This window comes from Ooceraea biroi, chromosome 8, assembly GCF_003672135.1.
Source record: "Ooceraea biroi isolate clonal line C1 chromosome 8, Obir_v5.4, whole genome shotgun sequence".
In the NCBI taxonomy this organism is placed as follows: Eukaryota; Metazoa; Arthropoda; class Insecta; order Hymenoptera; family Formicidae; genus Ooceraea; species Ooceraea biroi.
Window position 1 is genome coordinate 12,402,205 of NC_039513.1, and position 23,192 is coordinate 12,425,396.

Sequence of the window (23,192 nt, forward strand, 5' to 3'; positions counted from 1 at the left end):
CGTATTTGCATTATATTATATTAGAGAGGAGAGAAAGGAGCTCCCAATTAATTAATATTAATTAATAGATTCAATTTTCGATGGCAAAGGACCGAGAGAGGGAAGGGCAAGCCGGTACGCTTCATGAAGAGAGGCAATTTGCACGCGAGGATTCACGAGGATACGATAAAGAGTTTACGGATACGTTTTATGATAATCTGCTATCACTCAATTCGACTGCACACCTGGCATAAACTCGCGGAAGCGACTTGGAATCTCGGGTACACCCGGCTAAGCCGCGCTAAGTCCGAAGTTGCGTATTACCTGAACGAAGAACGAGAGGATCAGACGGAGACAGATGGGATTGCGCCAGGGATCAGCGACAGGAAACGAGATCCCAAACTGAATTCTAACGTCGATTCTAAGTCATCGTCTTTTGTTCGGAAAGGGAGGAAAGAAGACGAGACGAGGACGACGGCGGAGGCTTGTTTCTCGCGCACGAGACATTCTGTCGATCAAGATCGAGTAATCGGCGCCGAAACGCGCGCAACCGCTAATTGAAGACTAATCTCCGACGCAATTTGCGTTGTCGCTGTGTCGCGTCGCGCTGATCACGATCACGTCTGCTCGCGGGCGGTTGTGCTCCTGAAAACGCGGCTGTTGATCCGCACGGCGCGCGAGACATGCTGCAATTTATTTAATATCGATCAGTCGGCGGATTCCCGAAGATCGCCTCGGCAAATCGCCGCGATCTATCTCGCGCGCGACAGGGTGCAATTATTTCCGTTGCGCAAAACCATCATTCCGCGGTAAGTTGAGTAAAAACCTGTCGGTTTATCGAGGCACGCTGAGTAATTATCCGTGGCGAATGAGCAAGCGAGTGAACGAGTGAGCGATACAATCAATCACATAAACGTCGAGAAAAGCGCGCGCGACGTCGCGACGGTACAAATTAAATTATATGAGAATCTTGTAAAGTATTAGGGGTGTGATTTAGTTTTGAGGGTTTTTTTTGCTCAAAAACGCATGTATTTAAATATGATAATGAATGAATACCTTAATCAAAATATTTTCCTTCGTTTTCTATAACTTTTTCCCATCTTTCTGGCAAGAGATAGATCCCACCACGATAAAATCACTCTTCTTTTCAGTCGATCCATTCGTCGACGAATTTTCGCACTTCTTCCAAATTATCAAAGTGTGTATCCTCTAAAGCGTGTTGCATCGACCGGAACAAATAATAATCGCATGGAGAATACGCGGGGTGCGGTAAGACTTGCCATTCAAGCTCTAATAGTGTTTCTTTCACTGATAACGCAACGTCAGGTCGAGCGTTGTCACGAAGAAGAATCACTTTCCGTCGTTTACTCGCAATTGCTGGTCGTTTTTCGTCCAATGCTTGCTTCAACTTGTACAATTGGTGTCGATAACGATCAGCCGTGACAGTCTCATGCCGATTTAACAGCTCATAGTACACTATCCCACCAAATACAGAGCATTACTTTTCAACCGTCAATATTGCGTCTCGGAGTGGATGTTGATGGTTCGCCTGGATCCACCCATGATTTTCTGCGTTTCGGATTATCAAAATAGATCCACTTTTCATCCCCAGTAACAATCCGAGACAAAAGACTCTTCTTTTTTGCCTGGCGATCAACGAAATGCAAATGTTCAACCGGTTCGCAATGGCACTTTCCGATAATTCATGTCGAACCCATTTCCCTTCTTTCTGAATTTTTCCCATTTCATGTAAATGTTTGGTAACTGTCGTACGATCAACATTTAATGCTCTGGCAAGTTCTGAAGTGGATTGTGTTGGATTTCAAGCTTTCTTGGTTGTCCCGAGCGTTCTTTGTCCTTCACATCAGTATGACCACTTTTAAAGCGTCTAAACCAGTATTCACACGTCTTAATTGATGGGGCAGAATCACCATAAGTTTCCACAAAAATTCTATAACCGTCAGCCGCAGTTTTTTTTTTATTAAAAAACAAAAGCAACGCATGTCGAAAATGCTGTTTCGGAAGTTGCATTTTTACGATGATATAAACACGACTGTTATTGCATCTATTGCTATAATGCTACTAAATGTCATGGATAATGTCAAGACTGTAAGAAACAACAGTTATCGGAAACAGCTATTGGAACAAATTGACACTACAGCCATCTGTTGCAAAACCCTCAAAACTAAATCACACTCCTAATACATATTCCATCTACGGTTGTCCGCGGAGCGGAGAGAAAGGGCACGCTCGCAACGGACCCAGTGATTCATTGGCGTGTATTTTTAGCCTTCCCCGAATTGTGCACGAGAAATCCGTACGTGAACGTTCTGCGGGCCGTGCGGGATTTCGACCGCACAAAGTTTGTATTCCGCTTACGCAACGCGCGCGACACACGCACACGTTTGTGCGCGCGCTGTCAGCGCGCGTGTTGGAAATTCAAAGCTGCTGGCCAGTCGTTCGTTCGCCGGATCGTTCGACGCGTCCGATGCCTGCGTGCGGTTGCATCGCGCGATTCGCAAAGGATACTTGCGAATCGGGGCGTCGAGTTACAAAGCCGGTACCGGATGCCCGGCGTTTCACTTTGCGATTCTGCAAACCGCAATGCGGGCCTTCCCCTGCGCAACTTCCCGTGACGGGATTCCGCTGATTACTCTCGCCGCGTACATCTCGCGCGCATAATGCCCGGCCGCGAGTATTCTTTTGTCGTTTACCCGTCCGTGGTGTCACGCGAGATGAAAGACTCTCGGCGGATGCTGTGGGACGTTGTCGCAAACCCGCTCTCGTCCGTGCACGTCCGCTCGTCGTTTCAATATGATTTTCGATGTAACATTGTTTCTCTCTTTTTTCTGTTTTTTTCCCGCGCGTCTCCCAACGTCATCGATTGTACTCGTACCGCATCCCACGAGGGATGCGCAGGTAGAGTTACCGCGCTGTCTGCGCTTTTCATTCCGCGTTTGATATGGAGCTGATACCGTACTCGATGATAATATGAAAACGCCGGAATTCGACGCTGAATCTTAGCCCATTAATGTTACCTCGATGAAGCGCTCTTTTTATCAGTCTAATAAAGTTCTGTGTGAAGCCTCATGATATACATTCTTTGATAAGATACGCATTGTGGAACCATTTTCATCCGATCAGCGATTCGTTTATGTATGCTCATTAATCTTTAATCATTATTATTATAATTATACATTACGAGCAGTCATATTATATAATGCATCGCAATTTAATAATTGCTGATATTCGATGACAGTTATAAAGATTCATAAGAATGCGCAAATGCACATGTTCGAGATCGATGTAACTAGCAACGGTTTTGCGGCTCGAAAAACGGATGAAACGTGATTCTTTGTTTGTATCACATATTGTTCCATACTTTTTTTTCGTTAAATCGGCTTACGTTTCCCATTAATATACGTCGGTATTCGCAGCGGGAATATTACTTCAGTGTTTCATTCAGCGCATCCCCCTTTATTAAGCGTCATCGGCCGTTATTTATTTCGCGTGATCTCTCGTGCGCGAATCGCAAAGATTTCCCAAAATGAGATAACGAGATAACCGTTTCAAAGCTAAGTACATTACCGTCTCTTTAGCAAAGGTACCCGGAATCAGCGTACAACGTAGCGCAACGTGGCGTTTTCCGGTGATGTCAACCGAAAACTTCGCAGGACGGATTACCGGGGCGGCGGGGGTATTTCTTAAGCAGGTACACGAACAGCAATTGTACAGCGGACGTAAATCCCAGCGAGAATTACATCTCACATGGAACATCCTCTCGGACGAATCCGCCGTGTTCCCGATTTATCCGAGAGCGTCCCGCTCCAATAAAAGCGAGAGCGGCGATTACACCGAACCTGACAGACGCGAGCAAGGATGCGGAAGTGGTTCAGGACGTTTCCCGGATTATGACCCAAGCAATAAAAGTACTCGATAATCAGAATAATTAAAGTAATTGGATAAACATTGACTGTCGCAAGCATTACTGATAAAATTCGACGAGCTAACGAAAACGCGAATTCCGTGTTGACGTTTGCATCAAGGAGAGTGATGCGACAAGACATCATAATGGCCAGACAAACAGTTTGCTAAATACTTGCTACTGGTGCCTCGAGAAAAATTCTCGGAGAAAAGTTCGGAACCACGCGCGTCCGTTAAACGTACCTTAAACGGAAAAGCTCACAGAAGTGAGCGACCACGAATCGTTCGTTTCCGCGCGCAGCTGAGGATCGGTGGAGTCGCCGCAGCTTCCGGGAACGTCCCTTCTTTCGCATTCCGCCTTCGGAGAGTCGCGTACGTACGTAGGACTCATTGATTTCTATGGTACGTGACAAACGTGATCGACCGTAAGCGCCTCGCTCACGAGGATCACCGTGCGAGCTCCAGGCGCCTTTTTCCAGAGACGGGAGGAACGGAAATGGATCTCCGGGCTCGTGCACGACTCTTTTCCTCCCGTCTCCCACGGTAAAAACTTCCGAGTGGATTGTCTTGTTTTCCGGATCAGTGAGAGGAGGGATCCCGATCTCGTTCCGCGCGCGTACGTGTAACGTATCGCTGCCGATTCATCGACATCGACGACGAACAGAGACGAACGCGAAAGAGCGTTACCTTGTCGGTGACGAGGCCGGTACGCGTAAATCCGCACGCCAACCATCGCGCGAATTGATTCACTGGCGAGGGGAAAAAAGTGCCGGCCAACAAAGAGCAACCACGGGAAATGCAAATATTTATTTTGCCGTAACGCATATCACATCGCCGGCGCGTATTATGGACATTGCGTGCTCGCGAAATGGTATACCAACGTCTTCTCCGCGGTGATCCCCGCGTGGAAACTTGCTAGGAAAATTTACGTAGGGAGTACTCGTGAAATTTCACGCTGTTTTAGATGTTTCATCGGGGCTTTGATCAGAGGATTGAATGCTGCATTCTGTTTTTTTAACGAGTCCGGCGTAGAATTTTATGCGCGTTTTACGTGAAAAGAAAGAATTACCTGAAATCTGTCACTATTTTTGCGCCACGCTATCTTATCATCGTTTGAAAATTTTAACAATGAAACGTACAGCGCAATTTAGGTGCGCATTTATCATCCGTGCCATTAGATCCACAGAAACGACCACAGAGAATTTGCTGCTGAAATGTTCAGACAGGCGCGTACGCGTATATTCACCTTTTACGTCCTTCGCGCGCGTTCATGGCCATCTTTAACCCATTTGCATTCATAAACGCGCATAATGGACTAGCCGCTATCACGCAAGCGTACGGCTGCCCGTCACGTTCCCGTCGAGAGCGTTAAGCTATAGAGGAACGGCAAAAATGCATATTGCTGGATACGTGGCTTCTTCATTCGCGCGTTTCGTCGAACCATTCTCTTTCTGCATGTATTATTAATCTCCATTACATAATTACATAAATATGTAATCACGCGGAATGAATAATCTAGAGCAGACATGTATACTAGTAATGTAATAGAACATGTAATAGAACGAAATAATTTATAGTCTGAAATTAAAGTGTGCCGAATCGCCGGAACGCCACGCGTACTTTCACAACCGTATTTTCTTCTTTCGAGTTTCGAGGGAATTTTCGCCTTAACTCGTCTCCGCCAGCCTCGTGACACTAAGCATCTCGCAAACTCAGCCTCAGATCAAGATCACGCGCACAGTCCGCTGAAAACTGTCCAAGGGATGAGTCCTCTCTCATCAAAAAGGTACGCCGCTACGTAATCGGAGGAAAAGACAGACACGCTCTCTCGAGGCCACGCGCGAGTACGAACGTTATTTCGCCGCATAACTTCCGGCAGTTTTCCTGCTCGGTATTCGGAAATTGGACGGGGGACACGTGGCGAATATTCCAGCGCAAAAGGCGAAGTGCGTCTCACGATCTGCGAAATTCCCGTGTCTTCATTCCCGTCGTCGCACGTTTACGACGCGTAGGTACTCGTTTATATGCGGGCCTTCAAGGTACCGCGAATTGGCAGTCGCAGTCGGGCGCGAAGACGTCCGTAACAGGGCGTGAAACTACGCGAAGGCACGAAGGTAAAGTGCACTTCGAAATGGCTTAACAAGCACGCCGCAGCCTCAGCAATGGACCGTGTCCGAAGTAGCCGAGCGTGGGACCATTCGTCACTCGGCCTTCCGTTTTGCTTCCGTTGGCCGAACGCGATTAGTCGATACCACCGGGGCTGCTCGATCGATTGTCGTATCAAGACGCGAACCGGTTGCTGCGCCGGTTGCCCTTTTTTATAGTCAACAATAGTCATAACCGTTCGTCACAGAAGTCATTACTCAAGTGTGCACGTCTCTGCGCTCTTTCTTCGGCTCTACGATTAACACACAATCGCACGGTTCTCTGATGGGATACATTAAGTCCATTTCGTTAGGAACGTCCAGCTGTAGCGGACATCGATTAGTCATCCCGCTTGGAATAACAGTTCACTCGTCGCGAAGATAATTTTGAGGCAAGTACGGTAAGACATGTATATCCGTGACTAATGAGAGCTAATATAATAAACGTTAATCGCGTGTAATCGCTCTGGATTATACAATAAATAAATTAAATAAATTAAATTGAATGAAATCAGATGAAATCTATTGCATGAATTAATATTACACATTTGTATTAATATTCAATCAACTTTCAGATATGGCAAATCCAGATATTTAAACCGCACGTTAAACGTGAAAAATGGGTCACGCACGATTCACTCTCACGTAAAGCTTGATCCGGGGACTTTAATTGCATATCATGCACGCGTTCCCTGCGAGCGGTCATCAGTCTCCTAATTAAAGGGATGCTTTAATGTCTTCTCAACGCTTGTCACGCGTACCAAGCCCTTCTAAACGACGCGACCTAACGGCAGCCACTCGGACTTTACAGCGTGGCGGAAATCGTTAGCGCGCGGTCGAATGGCGGCTGATAACGATTTTAAGCGTTCTCGCGGCCAACGATAAATTTAACCCTCGAGTGGTAACGGCGCTCCCTCACGGGCTCGCGAATGCGCGCGGGTTAGCCCATCATCGGCGGACCAGCTTGTCCGAGGAAAAGAAGCTAAAGTACGTATATCATATTATTTACGACTCAGGAGCGGCCGAGAGAGAGGGAGATTCCCCGACGAGGAGGAAACGCCAAGGAATCTGAGATATCTGCATCTGGACCATGCGGAGGGACCGAGATAAGGACGTTTGCTCATGGCGCGACGTTGCTCGACATCACAAACGGAACTCGCTCGTCGCAGACGCTTGTACTCTCGCGATAATGGGGATTTCAACATTCGAGCAGCGTGAGCAGCCTTTCTGCTAAACGTTGTTCAGCATTAGCCAGAGTAATAAAGATAACTGGCGGGGCTAACAGCCGCGAGAAAGTTCTCTCACTCCCGTGGGTCGACCTGGACATGGTGCATTATGCGATACAAACGCGCGGACCACGTCGCCGAGGGAATACCCTCCCCCGAACGTGGTGGTCACTCGATCGCGCCATCACACACCATTACACGCGAGAATTAATTAATTCCGAATAATTAGTTGACGCTAATCAACGCGCGGTTTTTAATCCAGGCGTCGCCCCGCGGGCGGGTGTACCTAATGTTCACGTTGGCGTGCAGATTTGCATGATGAAATGTAATATTTCGAGAGACCGTGCACGCCATCGTAGCGGCGGCGGCGAGGGGGATGATTATTGTTTAGGAAGTAACATGGAAATAGGAAATTACTGCGCCACGGGCGAAATCAAATTGCAATTGTTGCTTGTACGCGCGCGCTCGGGGAACACGCTTGGATTTTCCCAGCTTCGTCCGGTTTGCGGATTTCTCGTGACCGGGAATTCGATTTAGAGAGCCAACGTCGACCGCGTAAACGGTCCCGCTTTTAACCGTGAACGATCCGTCTCATCTCTTCTTCCTTCTTTTTTTTCTCTTCTTTTCAGGAGAGCGGAAACCGAAGATCATGGGGGGATCGATCGGAAGGAAACTGGGTGGCACGCCCGCTCGCTCCTCGGTGCCGCGCACATTTCTCATCGGGATCCAGCAACCAGGTTAGCGAGTACGGTCCCCGAGTCATAGAAATAGGATCAGGTCGAATGGGTGCTCTTAGTGATTACATTTGCAAGTCAAACGAGGTAGTCGACAAGATGGTGGAAATATATATACACACACGTATATATATATATATATATATATATATATATATATATATATATAAAATAACGACGAGGACCCAGCGCGGAAGGAACCGAAAAGGAACGACCTGAGACAAGAGGGAAATCTCGAAGGGGTTTACCTGGCTCGAGGAGCGCCCAAACGAGTCCTGGAAGGAGGACGAATGTCACGAGGAGGCTTGAGGGATCGGCGGCGACGGCAGAATGGCTCATTTTGTGCGAGGAGGGTGTAACGGAAGATGGAAAACGAAAGCAGCCGTCGAAGATAACATGTCGTTGCCCTATGCGAGAAGAGAAATGATAGCGAGGACGAGGAGGAAGCAGAGAGGTATGAAGAACGAGGGGAGAGGCCGAAGAGGATCGAGGCGGATCGTGAAAAAGGTATCATCGAAGAGAGGAGAGAACGAGAGACATAAAGGCGGAGAGACGCGTGCGGGGCGCCGGGATGCACGGAGGAAAGAAGCAAAACCGGCGGAACGGCTCGGCAGGTTTATCCCGGACCAGAGCTTCATTTTCAGCCCCCGTCTGAATATAAAAGACAATTTAATTATAGGGGGATTTTCAAAGGAGCGCGGATCGCGCTCGCGCGCGTCCTCTCCGTCTCTCCGTCTCTTCTGTGTGCCTGTCTGCCACTTTTCCGCGCCTCTGCCTCTTCCAATTTTTATCCTCCGATCTGTCAACGGTCTGTGCACTCACGAGTGCAACGACACGAAGAAAACTCGCGACACACGCTCGCATCTATCCAGATACACGCACACCATCGTGTGGCAACGGATACTACGGCTGTAACTATGTGAGTATCGTTAGACGATATAATATAAGCTGATCATGTAGGATTTATGCGAGGCGGAGGTGACACTAAATCACGTAAGGGTGGAGTAAATTATGGGCAAACTTGGTCCGACGGGTACCTCCGCGGCAACCTCCGCGCAACCAGGCTTGTAAATTAAGTGCGGATAAATCGGGTAAGTGCGTGGCTGTGAAACGCAAAATAGAATCGCGCCCCTTCGCACGACATGTACAGCAGTCCGGCGTCCCTATTAAAACGCAAAACGCTCGGCTAAAGCGCGCTGGAACTTAAATAAAACGTCCTTCATCCGCTCGCGCGACCTGTCTTTGTGCACGGTAACGTGTAACGTGCCTTGCTAAAGCTTCCGAAATAACTTGTATGTTACAGCACCCCCAGCGATGCGAGAAATCGGCGCTCGCCTTTGGACTTTACGCCCGCAAAAATATTTCACCCGTGGAATATCTTTTTTCACGTTGCGCGTTTCAATGCGTTTTTGTCAAATAACGAGAGCTTGATTAATGTAGGCTAACGAAGCCTACATCTAGGTTTCCGATGAAAACCCCCTTTTGAAATTTGTGAAATGTGGGAAAACCAATGTAGAATGGCAAGAAGATTGTTTTAGTTTTGGAAACGCGACGTTGTAATTTTAGTTTTGTTTTAATAGCGCGGTGATCGCGTTCAGTTTGATATGCGGTTGACGACTTATGTTACTTTGTTTCCGCGGGCGACCACGCAGCGGCGTGAGCAGCGCGAAGAGAGTCGAGATCTGGCAACGAGCGAGTCAAGACGTGTTACGCGCAAGCCAGTTGTTACATTACGTTCTTCTATTTTATTGTACCGTATCTCAGTAAATTCTTGTGTGGATCATCAAGGATTCTTGTCATCTTTATCCCACTTTCGATAACATCCCACACCAATTTTCATGAAAGTTTGATCTTTTTAAAAAATTCATCAAGCAAAGAGAACTCGATATGCGAAATTATATAACGACATTTATGAGGCTGCAAATTCGAGCTTGTGCAATAAATTCTGCATATATATATGTGTGTGTGTGTGTGTGCGTGCGTGCGTGCGTGCGTGCGTGCGTGTGTGTGCGTGTGTGTGCGTGTGCGTGTGTGCGCGCGCGCGCGCGCGCGTGTGTGTGCGTGTGTGTGTGTGTGTGTGTATGTATAATTTATATAAACATATATAAATATGAAAAGAGATATACGGATATATATAAAGCTATTCTTTCTTTTCACGTTCACGATATAATAATTATATGTGATAAAGACAGAAACATACTTGATTAAAAATACATCACACGTTCCCTTTTCGCCGCGTTCGTAACGAGTTTTCTGTGATACATCACTGGGCAGCGACGAACAAGAGAGCAAAAGAATTAATTGAAAATAGCATATTTCACGTATCTCGCTTTTCACGAAGAATACGAATGTTCGCAAGACAAAGCGTGTGGCGTTGATAGTTGAAAATTAGTAACGCGGGGACAAATAAAATGCGTAATGCGTAATCAAGCCGGTGGCACACATGAGTTGTATTATTTCGTGAAAATTAATTAATTTCCCAACATCATCTTTACCATAGACAGCAGATCGTGCACTCATCAGTTAAAAATGCTCCGCTATCGCATCCACTCGTTAAATTTTCTTGCTCTAATTTGCACTCCCCAATTCTATCGCGGCTCTATTATCTTTCCACTACCCGAATCAAAACACATTGTAATTACACGAGCTCGAATTTTTCTTACGGAAGACACGGCAAGTACTTCTGGTCGCAGCGAAGATATCTCGGCGAGAGGCGGCACGCGGAATTAATATCCGCCGCATCGCGGCCAAACAAAGTAAAACGATCGACGAGCAAATAAACATGGCGCGTATGGGACACGCATGGGGCAAAATGTAATTTTACACCAGTTACAACGTGGCGCAGGTGTAGAATTAATGGGGAACCGCGCGCGGAGCCTTTGCGAGTCGGTTGGTGTTTTTGCGATACCGCGGAAATACCGTGCGCGCAAGGAAGAGAAAGATAGATAGAGAGAGAGGGAGCGCGCGAGCGATCGCGGCTATTTAAATGGGCATAATCAACTTCCGCGGATGCAATTAATTTCAGCTGCGGGTATTCATAAAACCGACCGCGCGACCACCGCTACCACCGCCGCCGCCGCTGCCGGCGTAACCCCGATCGTAATAATTTCCGAATGTGCAATTCGCGAATATTATGAATGTTATGAATCAACCGCGGATCTGATGCGAATGATAAAGCCTCAGCTGCGCAGCCTCAGGCTTTATCAGTCGTCACATCCACCGTCGAACTTGCGGAGAAATCATGTGTCCAGCAGTATCTCTCAAGTCTCTGACGTAATTATACATATTGCACAACATGTTTGTTTATTTTTTATATCATTATCAAATTTATTAACAAGAGATAGCCTGCAATGTCCCCGAGGTCTCTGCTTGATACTGTGTCTGATTTGCTCCAAAACGATTTTATTAAACGATGTGCTGCGACGTTGTCGTAGTTCTCTTTTCTGTTGACGTGATTCAAATCGGATCGTGTCGCAGCATCGAATTCTGGTCCACTCGCGAATCAAATTAAAACGCTTGCTGATTAATCGACTGTCTCGTGCGCGCGGTCTCGAATTAATATCACGTTCTCTCGCTGCACCAGGCATCTCATTAATGGAAAAGCTATGGCGCCGTCCACGCGATTGACATCGCCTCCACAAACATCGTTCTTGCATCTTTCGAGAGCGTTCACGGTTACGCATGATCCCGATGTTAATATAGGTGCAATCAATTTCTGATTTCCCTCTCTCTCCTTCTCTTTAGCTATCTGCCTGTCTCTCTCTTCACGCTCTTCCGCGGTTATAATTAAATTCCGCATCTGGTTGGTGATCAAAGCTTGCTCAGCAAACACGGGAATGAAGTTGTAATCTGGCTCTAATTTCAGCGTATGCGATGTTGATTATGAAACGTTTCGCGCAAGTGCGCGCGAGGATTTTACCACGGGTTGCGATTGCTTCTCCATGGGATTATAACGTGCGCCTCGAAAGAAAGCTCGCATTCCATTATTTACCTGTAGCTATTATCTTCTTTCAATCACGTGTTTAATAGCGCGACAGTTAATTAATTCTAATACATATAAGCGAATTTTTTTATATGTGTGAATAAACCGATGAGATTATTACCGCTTTTCCTTTCCATCACTCTTGCCTTAATCTCTCTTTCTCTCTTTTTCTTGTTTCTTTATCCCTCGTTCCTCTTTACGATCGAAAACTTATCGCGGGAAGATACGGGAGTAATTTATTGGCCGCGTGGGTCGCGCATCGGGAACAATATGAGCCACCAAAGGCGGGCGCTCCATAATCCGCGGATTTTATTCGGCCGGGCGCTTTATCCGTCCCGCGCGTTAACAAAGACGACGAGCGTGCGGAGCCAGCGACGAGCCTCGCGCGTTGCTATTCTCTCGCGGCTGATAGATGCCCGCGGCGCGAGCGGAATCAAAGGCCGCCTCGCGCGAGCCCTTTATTCATAACCGCTCGTTATTTCGGCCCTCGCACCCGGAACCGGATGCTGTCGGTGAGTAAGGCTGGCGCCATTTATGCCTCCGCGGAAAATCCCGGTGAGATCGCGGCGTTCTCTGAATGCCGTCAGGCCTCTCTCATTCTCTCTCTCTTTTAGGTAGAATATCTCAGCACCGGGCCATCGCCACCGACGAAACAATGGGCATTATTAAATATTCGGCATGGATGGTATGCCGCGGAAGGATATATCAAAGAGAACACGCGAGAAAGAGCGAGAGAGAAAGAGAGAGAGAACGCGCGATGTCATTTACATATAAATTGCCCGCCTAAAATCATACTCGCATTTAATTTTCCGCTACTAGGCCGCTTCGCGACCTGTCCTACCTCTCGTGCCGCGTTTAAATTGGCGTAACATATCTGTCCGTTCTGATCGCGCTTAAATCACGGCGGTTTATGCCGCGGCGAGGCTCGCGGCTAAATGACCGAGCGCTTGGCGTTTAGCTATTCAAATGAAAATTCGCGCGAGCGTATGCGGAAATCTGTGGCGGTCGCCGGAATCAAGAGCGGAAACGAGGAGCACGTTTTCACAATTTCCCAGGACGACCGGGGACAAGGGAGCGGGACGCAAAGCTCCAGAAACTGTTCCCGTTTTAGGTACAACGAGAGCACCATCTTGCAACGGTAGAACGAGCGGCGTCTCGCCTTCACTTTGCAAATACTTAAAGAAAGCAAAGAAATGTTTTGCCAGGAAATTGCAGTCTATACCGACACCGATTTACTCTGCGTGTAAAATAAGATCCTTCCGTTACGAATGGATATTTATTTTTCCATGGTCTTGTGGTTAACGTTTCCTTCTCTCCGCTAAAATAGATTTCTTGTGTAACAGAGACTCGCGAAATCGATAAACGTGCATTTAAAAAACGCCAAGGAAATTAATTATCCTACCAACCAATGCAAATATTTTTTGTCAGTTAATGTGCGCTTTGCGCGAAGCGAATGGAAAATGCAATAAAACTAGAGACCGACAGAAAGGAAGAAAGGTAAACGTGCAGACGTGAAGCACCAGAACGCAAAGCCGCTCTTCTCAGTAGCGCTTCTACCCTGTCCGCGACTCCGCGACGTTATTTACATGATGGACGATTAAATGTTCTAGCAAACATACCCTCACCCTCCGACCCGTGCAAACGCCCCGGTAACCGACGATGACCCCGCGAGGAAATTCGAAAAAAAAAACATTGGACGAAGACCTGGCCAACGGCCTCGCCGCTGAATTATTATTCATACTCGGGAATCCGGGAAAGCCCGGGATGTAAATTCAACGAGTAAAACACCCACTGGCGTGACTCTGTTATTACGGTGCTCGAAACTTCTTTTTGTGTGCCGGTGCCGCGAGCCGCCGCTGTGAATAGGGGCGTATATTTTAATCGGGCATTAATAAAAGTCCCGCGGAAAAGAGCTGGCATGCACAGATTACCCCGTAAACGTCGTTCATTTACCGAAGTCTGCCTTGGTGATTCCACGTGCGTCTGTTTCTACTTGCTCCGCATCGCGTCGAGCGCTTCACTAACGCATCGCTTAACGTTCATCTGAAAGCCGCTCGTTTGAACCTGCATCGCGGTTTTTCCATTAGAAGATACATCGTGGAGATTATCTTTAATCGATAAATTCATTTATTGAGGATTACTCAAGTTGGAAATTTCAATCGCACGGTACTTGAATAGATTCAAAACGCCTCGAAAATTTCCTCGACATTCTCGGCTCGCGGAGAACTTCCATTCCTTCTCTTGGTAAAAGTGAACGTCACGAGCTCCGCGGCGCTCTACATAATTTCGTTTCATCAAATATGTAATCTTACTTGAATAACGTATGACAGATTGGTCCTCGATGTGCAAAGTGGTACATGATTTAAAAATTACGACTTGTATGCGACGGATTTACCGCGGCAGGACTCACGTCTACCTCTGCACGAAACTCCCCGCTATATTCACGCGCGACACGTACGGGAATTCCAAAACGCGACGAAAATCGCCCATAAAATAGTCACCTTAATCCATAGCCGCGATTGGCCGCACAAGAAGACGCGTCGCATAACAACGAAGTCTACGCTCTTTAGATGCGCATGAAAATTGCAGCGGAGCCTCTGGCCTTGCTTGTATATTTCATATTTTACGATGTGTACGCAGGGCCATCGTGCTGGCAAACACGGCGGAAAGACAGAGCGGAGAGACCAAGAGAGCGAGGAACGGAGACGAACGGCAGCAAGACAGAGTTTATTTTACACAGTTCTGTCTGTCGTCCGGCGAAAAAGCACGAACGATAACAGCGATTACGTGAAGTCGATAATACATTTACCCAAAAAGAGGTACGCTGAAACGTGACGTGCATTGAAACAGCAGTGACTCGATGCTCGAGCAGTGCGATCTCAATCTGGCGATCAACGCGGCGATTTAATTCCCGTATCTCCTTTCCCGACCATCAATGCATCACTGATCGACATATGCCGCTTTTCAGAATGTGCAAATACAAAAAACAAAGTACGTACGCGCCGCATATGGACCTGGCGTCATGCAGAACAGGTTCGCGTCGCACGCGTCGCGTGCGGATGCAAGCGATAGACGCAGAGACGGGCAGGAGGGACAGGAGGGGGCACTTCCTGCGGCATATTCTGTCAAAGGCGAGCACTGCACCGCGATATTAGCACACCGACGCGTTTACGTAATCCTCGCTGCGTCGCCGATGCGGATGCACCAAGATTGACGGCTTGCCGGCGCGTCCTCGTTTTTCGCGATCTCCCACCGCTATCCATCGTCGAGATCTACGACGCGCAGCCAAGCCGATCTGTACCGGCTACGTTAGCCTCGTTAAATGACAGACGAGCGACGAGTACGGAATATTAATGGAAACGCTACTTTCTGCTACGAATTACGGCCGCGCCGTAATCGCCGTCGCTTTTATGGCGCGCACGCAAATATTACCGGCAAATATTAGTTAGTATCTTAACGAACTTCATGCCCGGTGCACCCATAAACGAGCGGCTTTGCCAGACCCGAGGCGCACGTTGTATACTTAATATTCGCTTTTCGGGGGTGCCAGCCACCCCGAGGGCCGTTTCAGCTGGCGAACGCCATCGCGCGCGCGATCCGCTTTGCGGCTTTGTCAGTCGCGCGACCTAGATATTATCCCGCTCCGATCCGCATTTATCGATGACGCGCGCTGCAATTCCGAGATTCATTTGCGATTTACGTGCGACATGAAGGGCGGATATTTGGGACGAGATTTCGACGTGTATTGTCGATACGCGCGGCCGAAGCGTCGCACGAAATCCGCTCGGACTCGAAATCGTGCGCGAGTGTTCGTGCCAAATGAAATATTCGGCGTGATAAAAATGATAGTCGCGGGAATATTAATCATGCTGATCACGTGTGCGTCAACCGGTATCGCGTGACTCATTGTACAGGGTGGGGAAAAATTACTGGTCAAGCTTTCGCCAGTCGATTCTACTCGTCGAGATCGCCAACATTGCATCATAAACATGGTGCCGCAAAATTAACTTTCAAGGTCATTTTCAATGTCAAATTTTTTTATTGGCTTAGTCGATTCTACTCGTCGAGCTGAACACAAGTCTCAAAGGGACCATATGCCGGAAATCAATATTTCATAGAGAAATCTTCGTTTGAAGTTTTTAGAAGCCAAAAAATTTCGTAAAATTAATTGTGATGAATGTAAAATCTGCTTAATCTACTCTTAACGCTACCCAGGAACAACGAAGTGGGCGTGGGTAGCGTTACATTGCATGGGCAATGTTGGCGATCTCGACGAGTAGAATCGACTGGCGAAAGCTTGACCAATAATTTTTCCCCACCCTGTACATTCGGACGTCTGCCACCGTCGTAGTGCATGCTCATACTCGTGGCTCGATGTACGAAGACGAGGCCGACGCGATTGAATAACAACGGCATTATATTGAAAGTGTCGGGCATTACGTCGCCGTAATGAGTGTATACGTGATTTGTAGCTCGCCGTTTGTCATGCCGGACGGTGCAGGGCTCCCTCACCCTCGATTCAGTTGGTTAAACTCTACCGGGCGAATTAAATTCGGACGGTATACAGTTACGTACGTTGATTCAGCGCGTAATCGTTCGATGCAACATTCATGAGGCTGGCTAAACGAATGCCAGAATTATATGCGGCGTTTCTGTGCGGCTCGGAACTTCATCGTGCGCGCGCGTTCGCCTGCCTGATGTTATTTATATTCTTTCGGCCGTTTGCGCTTTGGCGCAATGCATTACGGGCCAATTAAGCCACTGCGGTCGTGATAACTGCAATTATTCGGGGAAAACAATAGGCGATTTTTCATTTGGCATATTTCGATCGGAAATTCGTGGAGTTTAATCGTTTCCGTAATTCGCATTCCTTTTTGATTTCGCGTTAAGGCCCGTCTACATAGGCCGCAACGCCAGACGCAACTCGCAGACGCAAACGCAGCACAGAGAAAACGCGTTCAGAGGCTTAATTTTAAATAATCCTCAATAATATTATAATTATCAATAATATTATATTATTAATAACTATATTTTTACATAAAACATATCAAATATCATTATATGTCATTATATCATTGTATGTTTTTCGAAAATGGTAAGTTGCGTGAAGTTAGGTCTCCATATGCTTGAAACTGATTTTCATACTTTTTTTTACCGTTTCACGGCACGCAGCATGCACGCATTCGCTAATCGGCCGTACGCAACGAGTTGAATCAACTTCAACTTTCTGCGTTGCGTGAAATCAGTTTCAAACATATGGAGACCTAACTTCACGCAACTTACCATTTTCGAAAAACATACAATGATATAATGACATATAATGATATTTGATATGTTTTATGTAAAAATATAGTCATTAATAATATTATATTATTGAGAATTATTGATAATTATAATATTATTGAGGATTATTTAAAATTAAGCCTCTGAACGCGTTTTCTCTGTGCTGCGTTTGCGTCTGCGAGCTGCGTCTGGCGTCTGGCGTTGCGGCCTATGTAGACGGGCCTTTACACGTAACGTGCCGTCCCCAGGTAACAGACGAAAGCGATTCTCATAAATTCGACTTCTATTGTAGGCTTCCGAAAGTAACGAACATTATTTCTCGCACGATCCGATAGCGTTCGCCGAAAGCTCGGAGAAGCGCTTAGATATCGTTATTCAAATGTAACCCCCGTGGCAATTTTCCGGTTCGCCCTCTCTCGTATTTTTTTGCTCTCCACCGAGTTGGAATCGATAAAAACGTCCTATTTTTCGCGCGCACGCGAGAAATGTGGCCACGGCCGGTCTTGAAAGCACGGCGCGCGGAACTCGCGCGCTAGGAAAATATTTTTCAATTACCCCGTCGCGCGGAAGCGGGATTCCTGCCCGTAAATCCGCGCGCGGGATCCTTTGGCGTCGGTGGGATCGACGTAACTCTTTACCCGGATTAATGGGCAAGAAACAAATTTTATCGACGTCAGCCTGTTGGAACAGGGTCCGGCCGACCCGGCGGCGGTGTATCTCGCGGTAAATCTCGCCCGGTAGTCTTCAGGGTTAATAAAACAAGCTTTCCTACCGAGATCCCGGGGTCTCTCGGCAAATTGCTGGCTTTCCCGCGGGGTGTAAACGAGGATTCGCGAGCGGACGAAAAGGCGAAAAGAAAGTAACGAAAATGCCTCTTCCGAAGAGGATTTCCCCGGAGGGGTTGGGAATCCAATACTACTTAGTCGCTCGGAAGTATTAATGATGTCTGTGTTGCGGTATTCCGCGCGGAATATATATAAAAAGACGTCCCCCTCGGCGCGTTGATTAATTGAAATGAGATTAATTGAGAAAAATTAATCGCTCTTGAGATAACTCCGACGACGCGCGCCGGAGTTATTAATCTACTTTCCTGACAGAACAGTAGAGATAATTTGGTATCTTGTCGCTGCACACGGGATGCTGTGCGGGTGCTGGCAACACGCCGAAACTTTATTTTCGCCGGTTTACAACGCCGTTCCGCGTGACGGCTCAATCCCGCGCCAGCTTCGGGAGATACCATGACTGATAGCGCGGACATAAAAGTAACAGCTTTCGGCGCGCCACATGTCGGACCGCTCGGCCCGCAAATCATCGACGATTATACAAGAGAGATGTGACAGCGGTGAGAGGACGCGGGGTAACAAACTGCGGAGAAGAGGGAAACGACTCCCGCGCGCTGATAACGGTCGACCCGTGTCGTGAGCGGCAGGAAGATATAATAAATCGGCCATCCCCGAGCCTCACCTTCTGGCAAGCGTTATCAAAATTGAATTTTCAAATGTGGAGGAAGGGCGCGCGAGTGTCTGCGAATTCCCCGGACTGGTACCTTCGTTATTTATGTCCGCGACGTACGGCCCGCCCGAGCCCCATTGTCGATATACAATAAAAATTTGTTCACGCGACGTGTCGGGCAACTCGAAAGAGTCTCATTTTGCTACATCTGTGCTCTCGCTCTCTATCTCTCTCTCTCTCTCGACTTTCACCAAGAAATCGCGGAAGCTGCTCTGGATCCACGAAACGCGAAGGCGCGCGGCGCAGAGGCGGCGAGGGGAGAGAAAAGTAGAGGAAGAGGTACCATCAGAGGTCAGATTGATTGCTCTTTTATCCCCCGTCGATTCAAGGACGATCCTGCGGATCTCGTGCCGCATTTCGTGACCTGTGATCGAATTCTATCCTACCCGCGAGCTCTGATTTCGTTCGCCTCACGGACTCATTCCCTTCCGGTCGTTAATGCCGGCGGACCTAATGCGAGATTTAAGTCACGATGGCTACTCCTCCGATGGACCGGATGTAACAAAAACGGAGAAAGATGGTTCACGGAACGTCTCACGCTCGAGCACACTCGGCCGAATCTTCAAGCCGAACCTGCTGCGATAGTTTTCAGATGCGATCGTTGGACTCGGAAAAGATACGTAAAATCGAAATTCGTTACGAATTAGATATTAAATTTAATTATCGTTTATTGTAACAGAATGTCATCAAGAGTTACGTTGATGCGTTATGTAAAAGATCTTGTAATTATATGTGTGTTGCAGACCGTTCGCCGCGCTTGCTCCCTGCCAAAAGATTCGCCCGAGATTCGTGCAAAGATTCGATTAGTTCGACTCCCATTACTGATGCAATCGTTCCCAATTAATTATACTAATAACTAATTTCAAAAGTAACCGCACCGGCTTCCCGCGCAGCCTGAGGTGGATTTACGGCTGATCAAATGCACAGGAATGCTCCCAAGATCGAATTCCGCATTCTCATCCAACTTGGATTCCCTTTCGCAACCCGATTCTCTTACGGTCATTAATGACGTAAAACGATTCGGTATTGGAGATCGTTTCGCAGAAGTGTCGTAATTAGAGAAACGTGCCGCAGATCCAGAAACCACGACGGACTTTTTCCGCGCGCGCGTTACTGCCGCGATTACTCAGTGGATTCCGCACGGTGAGATTTCGTGATTTTGTTCTTCTAAAAAAAAATCCGATTTTTCGCAAAAAAGCTCCAATTTTGCTGTAATATCCGCGCGCTTGCCTCTTTTCACGAACGTAATCGCGAACCGGAGGGTTTTACGATGAAATTCGCTATTCTGTTTTAATCAGAGCGTTTAATATATCATTTATATATACAGGGTGGCCCATTTTAATTTCTACAGTCGATTTTTTAAAAAACTAAAAGAGATACGAAAAAATGTTTCAGACAGACATGTCACGATTTCGAGGGGGACATAAGATGATACCATTGGTTTGACCTTGAATAGTCGTTTGAAGGTCACGCGAAGATCACCTTCAATTTCTTAAACTGAAACCCCAACTTTTTATTGCAGATTCTTATTCTCCATCGAAAAGTAAGTAACTTTTGTCTGAAACATTTTTCCGAAAAATGTCATCTTATGTCCTTAAAATGTCCTCAAAACTCATCTTGAAGATCATTTTAAGGACATAAGATGACATTTTTCGGAAAAATGTTTCAGACAAAAGTTACTTACTTTTCGATGGAGAATAAGAATCTGCAATAAAAAGTTGGGGTTTCAATTTAAGAAATTGAAGGTGATCTTCGCGTGACCTTCAAACGACTATTCAAGGTCAAACCAATGGTATCATCTTCTGTCCCCCTCGAAATCGTGACATGTCTGTCTGAAACATTTTTTCGTATCTCTTTTAGTTTTTTAAAAAATCGACTGTAGAAATTAAAATGGGCCACCCTGTATATACATATGAAAGCCTGTCAAAGGCAGGCTACATTTTGGTACTAAATTTTTAAACGAAATAACGGCGGAAATTAGATATTCATAACGCTACATTGGGCGTTGTTGTTTAACGAGACCGTATAATTCTGTTAAAAGCGGAGGACAAATATGCGTGCTAATTCGATGCGTTTGCCGGCGTAGCGCCGGCTGTTACTAAATGAATCAATTAATCGAATTATCGGTAGCGTTAAACGATGCGCAACGAACTTCCTCTAATGTATTTGCATGAGAAATGAGCTTCAGAATGCAGCATCCAGTATCGGACCGGTAAGAAAATAGGACAGCAATCTTATAATCATCCCTTGGGTTGCGAATATTTTAAAGAGGCTCTAGTTATTTGAGTTATTTAAGGATACCGAAGATAGACGCAACACTGAAATATTGCATGCCAATATTGATCGCCTTCGACGAGCTTCGAATACACTTCGAATGCACCAGTAAGAATGCTCGGGAGATTTCAATTCAACCGCGATGATTTTACGTATCAAATAAAACGCAAACCATTTTTGTTGTCAACCGAAATGCGTATGGTGGAGTAACGTGTTGTTTCTTCCACAATAGCAGGCAAGATGACGACGAATGTGTGTTCACCGGTGTAACCAACCGCGGCTTACGTTCCAGTTGGCGAGGAATTGCGGTCAAAGGAGGAGCAAGGACGGTCAAATCTCAACGGGAGAGAGGGCAGGAGAGAGGGTCGGCGATTTGCCACATTTTTTGCGTCTATTTCCGCCTAGTGGCCGCTCCGTTGCGACGACGACAAGTAAGACGACCGTAACCGGGAATTATTACAACAGTTGGCAAAGTGGCGCAATGCGCTCGCCACCCATGCTTGATGGAAGCGGCGAGAACTTGGGTCAACCATCCAACCAGCCATCCAGAGCGCCGAGCGGATACCCACGCGTATAATTTTACGTTTGCTCTGGAGTTACAGGCGGGAGATGCCCTCGGTTCTCCTTGCTATTACTCGAGGACCACGTTTGAGAGGGAGGACAGAGAATGGAAGTTGATAGAGCGTAAGGGTAAGAGAACGAGAGGAAGAGAGAGAAATGGAACGGCGAACGTAGAGTAATGTTAAACGTTAAGAGGACCCCAGCCTGTCGGCAAAGGGATGATAAGGCGCGGATCTGTCAGGAACACATTTCAAGCCTCGATAAACGAATCTCTCGTGCCCGGCGAGGAGGGATCTTCAAATAGAGAATTCAAATATCGATTTACGAAAGTTCGATTTACTGTTGCGCTTCATTTTTTATTAATGCATTACATGTGTGAATAGCATAAATAGCACAAATTAGACTGCAAAGGCAGACATCGTTATCGTTAATAATCTACGTCTACGCTGTTTCGTTAACGCTGTCTCGCGGCTAAAACACACCAATGCACTCTCATAAACAATCCGGCGCACGTTACGAGTGTCGGAAGCGCGTTAAGACCTTAATCCCGCCTCGGAATTATTTAATCACGTTTTAAGCAGTGTAATTGTACGCGCGCGTGCGCGTCCACGACTTGTCACCCTCTCTCATGTTTCAAATAACATTTGGTATTCTTCGGTACCTCCGTTTCGCGAGTGTCAGCAGCCCTTGCATCCTGACGAGGATTAACGGAAGCCGGGGTACCAGAGAGAATCCTCTCTCTCCTTTTCTCTCGTTCGTTGAACGGCGCGCAGGATTTTACACAGGACGATAATTGACGATGGAGTCACAGTCCTGGAACGGACGCCAGTGCAACAACTTTTTAACAGTTCCGCGCAATTGCGCTCGCGAAGAGAGCCGTCTTCCCTCCCGGACAATCAGAAGAAGACTTCGAGGAATTTTCCTCAAGATCCCCGTAATGACGTGGTCAACGCCGCTAAACGCGCTCCTTGGATTATTCTTAACGAAAGGTTTCCGCTCAGTACGGCATAAGTCTCGGATCCGAACAAGTTTGTAATGAAAGCAGATCTTCGCGTATCGGTGACAGTTCGGAAATATAATGATTTCCGAGGCACAAACCCTCCTCTTTCGCCCATTTGAGATCCTCTCTTTAAACCAAATCGTTTATTTTTTGGTAAATGTTCTAACTTGAATCACGCAGGTGGACGCAAACCGCTTCTGATAATGCATATCCTTGCTATTCGAGCAAAGGAGTCATAATTGCAACCAGGCGCAATTGTGTCGCGCGAGAACGGACTGGAAGACCTCACGTACGCCGGCGGATTGCAGATCAAGGACTCGATCTCATTCCCTTCGTTTGTCCCTTCTTCAGGCACGGGAGACAGATTCTAACGAGGACGGAATTAATTCTTTCGCGAGAGCAGTTTCCTCTGTCCGGGCGGTAAATTAATACACGCGACGTGCCGCGCGCGTCGTCCCTCGAAACGCTGTAAAGTTGAACAATCCACTTAAACCAGGAACAGGCTTCTAATGAAATCAATTCTTGTAAGGAAACAGCTTGTATCGGGAGTGTGGAACGCGAAGAGGGAGGAAA

The 23,192-nt window shown here is 47.0% G+C and overlaps 1 protein-coding gene across 4 annotated transcripts in view; it reads right to left on the reverse strand.

The window, feature by feature from the left end:
* LOC105276363 (cysteine-rich motor neuron 1 protein) overlaps positions 1-23,192 on the reverse strand; it is a 263,409-nt gene that overhangs the window by 191,690 nt on the left and 48,527 nt on the right. The gene's annotated exons all lie outside the window — the stretch shown is intronic.